The sequence below is a fragment of the Rhincodon typus genome, chromosome 37 (genome assembly GCF_021869965.1).
Source record: "Rhincodon typus isolate 14 chromosome 37, sRhiTyp1.1, whole genome shotgun sequence".
In the NCBI taxonomy this organism is placed as follows: domain Eukaryota; kingdom Metazoa; phylum Chordata; class Chondrichthyes; order Orectolobiformes; family Rhincodontidae; genus Rhincodon; species Rhincodon typus.
Genome location: NC_063368.1, coordinates 14,782,330 through 14,788,062, shown reverse-complemented (window position 1 = coordinate 14,788,062; position 5,733 = coordinate 14,782,330).

Sequence of the window (5,733 nt, the reverse complement as noted above, 5' to 3'; positions counted from 1 at the left end):
GAATATGGTGTTTCACCCTTTACTATCACGTCATTAGTCAGCCATTGGAATGTGGAACTGAGTTCTGGGCTGAAGGATTCATTAGAGGCAGAGAAGGCGCCTCAGAGTGGGCAGTACTCACTCAGCATGGCATCGGGGTGGTGGGTGGTCAGTCCAGATTGCAGGCTCAAGCCTTTGCCTAAGGCCTACCGTTGAATCCCTACAGTACGGAAAGAGGCCATTCAACCCATCAATCCCACACTGACCCTCTGAAAAGCATGCAGAGTGTGCAAGTTGGCATGTACTGGCACTGGAGATGGTGCGATGACATCAGCCCTGGGGAAGGGAAGGAAGAGGGGAGGGGAGGGTTGGAAGGAGATCTTCTGAGCCTGAAACATGGTTGGGGGTGAGGAGAGAGAGAGAGTTTTGCCCTATCTGTGGTCATGCTGCACCTAACCTGGCCATGCATGAGGGGCTGTCCTATACTGAATAAGTCGGGTCTATATTTGTTTCATGAACAGGGCCAGCTCATTGTATTGTACAAGTTGCTGCTCACGATGAAGGTGGTTACTACAAAACTCCTTAAACATAGGAAACTCAAGGACCTGCTTGGTCTCACACAGTAAAGGAAAAACACAATCTGATCTAAGTAGGTGAGTTTATTTTGGTTCACAAGATACAGTCTATTACAAAATAAAAACTGAAAGAACTGCGGACGCTGTAAATCAGGAACAAAAGCAGAAGTTGCTGGAAAAGCTCAGCAGATCTGGCAGCATCCGTGAAGAAAAATATCAGAGTTAACGTTTCGGCTCTGGTGACCCTTCCTCAGAACTGATGGCAAACTCTGATTTTTTTCTTCACAGATGCTGCCAGACCAGCAACTCCTGTTATTGTACAGTCTATTATATGTGACATTGCCATTGATAGACTCTGTTACAGTGACTTTGAGGAGGACCAGATTTGATTTGATTTAAGCTTTATTGTCACGCGTACCGTGAAAAGTGTATAACGTCGTTTCACGTGAGCAGCTGTTCCAAACCCCCAGCTCCCCCACCCCCAGCTGCAGGAAGGAAAGCTGGAAAGGGATTGTCGAACAAAGAGTAAGGAGACATTTAATATCCCCTGTTGTTGATTCTTGTCCAAGATGCATTTCCTAAGCATGCAAAAAAACAAGATCTTGCATTTATGTAGCATCTTTCCTGACCCCAAGTAGTCCGAAAATATTTGATAACCAATTAATTACTTTTCTTTATTCATTCAGGGGATGTGGGCGCTGCTGGCTGGACCAGCATTTATTTCCCGTCCCTAGTTGCCCCTTGAGAAGGTGGGGGTGAGCTGCCTTCTTGAACCGCTGCAGTCCATCTAATGTGGGTTGACCCACAATGCCCTTAGAGAGGGAATTCCCAGGATTTTGGACCCAGCAATAGAGAAGGAATGAAGATATATTTCCAAGTCAAGATAACAAATGGCTTAGAGTAGAAATTGAGGGAAAAGGTAGTATTCCCATGCATCTACTACCATTGTCCTTCTAGATGGAAGTGGTTGTGGGTTTGGAAGGTGTTATCGAAGGATCTTTGGTGAATTACTGCAATGCCTAAAAATCTGAGAATCAAGAAAAAAGTTGTATCCACCACCGATTGTTAAAAACCCATCTGGTTCACTGATGCCCCTTAGGGAGGGAAATCTGCCATCCTTACCTGGTCTGACCTACATGTAATTCACAGCAACATGGTTGACTCTTATCTGCTCTCAGGTCCATTAGGGATGGGCAGAAAATGCTGGGCTTAGCCAACAATCCAATAAACAAACTTTCTAAAATTCCAAAGGACAATATCACAGTGGGTGGTGGTTTGAAATATTAACCTTTTCAGAGCCACACCCAACAATAATCCATACAATTTCAGGGAAAGAGAAGTGTTTCTACTGAAAGCTACAACATTCCATTAGGTCTCGAGACGAAAAGAAAACTGCGGATGCTGGAATCCAAGGTAGACGAATAGGAGGCTGGAAGAACACAGCAGGCCAGGCAACACCTGGAGGAAAGGAGAAGTCAACATTTTGCGTATTACCCTTCTTCAGGCAATATTCGAAACATTGACTGCTCCTTTCCTCCAGATGCTGCCTGGCTTGCTGTGTTCTTCCAACCTCCTGTTTGTCCTCCATTAGGTCTTGAAAAGGTAGATATGGAAGTTGGCTCGGGAATCTCAGTCTCAGAAATGAAGTGGCCAGTTGTTTAAGACTGAGATGAGGAGAAATGTCATGCTTATTGTGTTATGAATCTCTTGAATTTTCTGTTCTGGTGGGTTTTGGGAGTGTAGAGATAAGAGTTGGTTTTGACAGATATTTGGTCTCATTGGGAAATCGAGGGATATAGATGCAGATGGGAAAGTGGATCTTTGGAAGATGGTCAGCCATGATCGCATGAATGGTACAGCAGACTCAACAGGCCCAAACTCTTGCTCCTATCTCTTATGTTCCTATAACATTGAAACATACTGTCGATGCTGGGTCACTGGCGTTACCTGTTGTGCAACCAATAAACTTTTTCAGTGCAATAATAAAATAAAACAAAGAATTGAGGTTGCTGGAGATCTGAAATAAAAGCAGAAATTGCTGGAAAAGCTCAGCAGGTCTGGCAGCATCGGTGGAGAGAGAAACAGAGTTAGCGTTTCAAGTCCAGTGACTTTTTTTTTAAAAAGGCTTCAATCTGCATTAGCAGTTCAAATGGACATGGTTTTCATGAAATTGTTAATCGTGTTGACCTGAGAGTGTCAGTGAACTCTTCAAAAGTATTTTGTTGGCTGTAAAACATCTTGAGACATCCTAAGATAGTGTTAAGGTGCTGTTTAAATTACAAAGGAGCTCTTGTCAGGCAGTAAAGGCAGAATTTACATGTAATGTGGAGATGCCGGAGTTGGACTGGGGTCAGAAGGTCGGAAATCACACGTCACCAGGTTATAGTCAAACAGGGAGAGTCAAGTGGTCACCATGGAAATGCGGCGTGACTTGGAAATACGAAAGATAACAGCATGATAAATAAAAACCGAAAGAACTGCGGGTGCTGGAAATCAGAAACTAAAGCAGAAATTGCTGGAAAGGCTCACCGTGCCTTCCAGGAACTGTGGAGAGAAAACAGAGTTAATGTTTTGGGTCCAGTGACCCTTCCTCAGAGCTGATGGTAGCTAGGAAATTGTCGGTCTTTATGCAGAAGATAGGGTCATGGGAAAAGGTAAGGAGTAAATGTTAGGTGCGGATAGAGCCCAACGAGAGAGAACAGTTGGACAAACAAAGGAATGGATATTGATTAGTCTGGAACAATGAATGGCTGCTAATGGGGACTATTAGTAGCTAATGATAGGTTGTGTGTAATAGCAGACCATCTTATAACAAGGCCTGGTGTGTTGGGGTTGGGGTGAGGACAAGGGAGAAGGTGCCTCAAGCCCTAAACTTGCTGAACTCCATATTGAATCCAGAAGACTGCAGAGTTCCCAAGTGGAAAATGAGGTGCTGTTCTTCCAGCTTGCGCTGAGCTTCGTTGGAACACTGCAGCAAGCCTGAGACAGAGATATCGGTCAGGGAACATGGTGGTGTGTTGAATTGGCAATAGAATGATAAACTTGTACTTGCAAAATTTCTGGATATGTTTTTAGTTAAGAGGACAGGGTAAACTCAGGATATTCTCAACAATTGCGGAGTCACGGGCTAAGGACATGTGTAGGCTGTTTAGGAATGGAATGAGGAAGAATTTTTCACCCAGAGAATGGTGTGTCTGTGGAATTCACTGTCACAGAAAGTGTTTGAGGCCAAAACATAGAGTGCTTCAGAAAGGAGTTACATATAGTTTTTATGGCTAAAGTATTCAAAGGCTATGGGGAGGAAATGGGAACAGTTGGATGCTTAACCATAATCATATTGAATGATAGAGAAGGTTTAAAGGCCTACTCCCGCTCCTAGTTTCTGTGTAAAACTCACCATCAAACTGCCCAACAGTGAAATAGAGTAACAGTAGCTGTCACCTGTGTGAACAAAGTAGATTGATATAACGTCAACAGGAAATTTTCACAACATTAATTCTCTTTGTGAAAGACACTGATTCACAATTTACACAAATCGATTGCAAAAGCTTAGCTTTTATAGACATCTCAAATATGAAAGCTTTCATCTGATTTAAGATTCCATGCCACACCTATCACTTCCTGATCAGGTGCCAGACTGTATTGCCACACCTGTGCTACAGGTTGCTGTTTGCTTCTGAAAGACTGATATAGGGGGAAACAGTTCCCTTGTGTATGGTTCAGAGTGTGTCTCAGTGCCAGCTCCTTTATGTGTACAGTAAACACTGGGTAAAGAGGTTTATTTCACTCCTACTTGTTTCATGCATGGTACACTCTCGTTGTGCCCCACCTGTACCAGTAAGGAGAAGTGGACAGGTTCTGTTGGCGATAAGACTTTTGGAAACTAGTGCCTTACAATGGACTAGGTGTTTTAGGGGAGGTGGACACCATGTGGTAATGTTACCAGACTGATAATCCAGACCCCTCCATGTTATTTCCAAGGGAATTTGAGCTCAGTTCCCACCCTGGCAGCTGGCATAAAGTCAGTCAGTAAAATCTGGAATTGAAATCACATCATAGCAATGCCAGCTACGAAACTACCAGTGACTGCTCTATAATATTGCTAAATAATTGCACAGAGGCTGGTGTTCCATCGCCAACTCACCCTTTATTTACACGTGCAGCTATACTCTGGCTGTGACCACCCAGCTCAGAGTCAGCCCCTGAAGTCAGGGCACTCTCTGGCACTCCTGTTTATATCTGTCAGCCAGGGCTCCCTGATTGGCCCTGGTTAACAACCAATCAAGGAATTCATAGTTAGTAATATCCACCTGGTTCCAATCACCGCATAGAATCACCGAATCATACAGCACGGAAATAGACACTTTGATCCAGCCATATGTCCCACCCCATTCTGGTTCACTAATGCCTGGTCTGGCCTACATGTGACTCCAGACCCGCAGCAATGCGGCCAACTATTAACTGCCCTCTGAAAATGGCTGAGGCAAGTCCAAGGGCAATTGGGGATGGGCAAGGAATGAGCCCCATGTCAATGATGTCTGCATCCCATGAAAGAAAGGAAATGGTTTCTGTCCTCCACGTCAATGATAGACAATTCCCCTTTTTCTGAGAGTCTGATTTGTGAAGGGGGTCCTTCGTTGGCATGTCATCAAGCTGTCATGTGATTAAAATGATCATGTCTGCAGGCAACAATGGCCCATTTTGGTGCTGAACAATCATGTTCAGTTGAGATTATATTTGCATCCTGTTAACTTTCTCCATGCTGCCTTAGACAGCTTAACACGCAACGGGTGGAACTGAGTGCCCTTCTTTGTGACGAGACTGGCGGTGAGGAGGTGGGAGCATTGAATTAGGCCTGCATGTACTGAGTGGGCATCCTGTTGTCTTTCTGATTAAGTTCACACCAACCACCTCCATATCAATCGAGTGAGTGCTCACTAAATGGCTTCATCCTGTTGACACTTGTGTTAGCCAAGAGGCCCAAAATTGGGATGGGGCCAGTTGCTAAGAGCTCCCATTGCTGCTTTCTCACCAGCTTTCCTCCTGTCCTACACCCACCTCGCCCATGACCCTCTGCCTCCCATACCTCCTAACAAGTCCAAAGATGAACACAGCAGGCCAAGCAGCATCAGAGGAGCAGGAAGGCTGACATTTCGGGCCTAGACCCTTCTTCATTTTT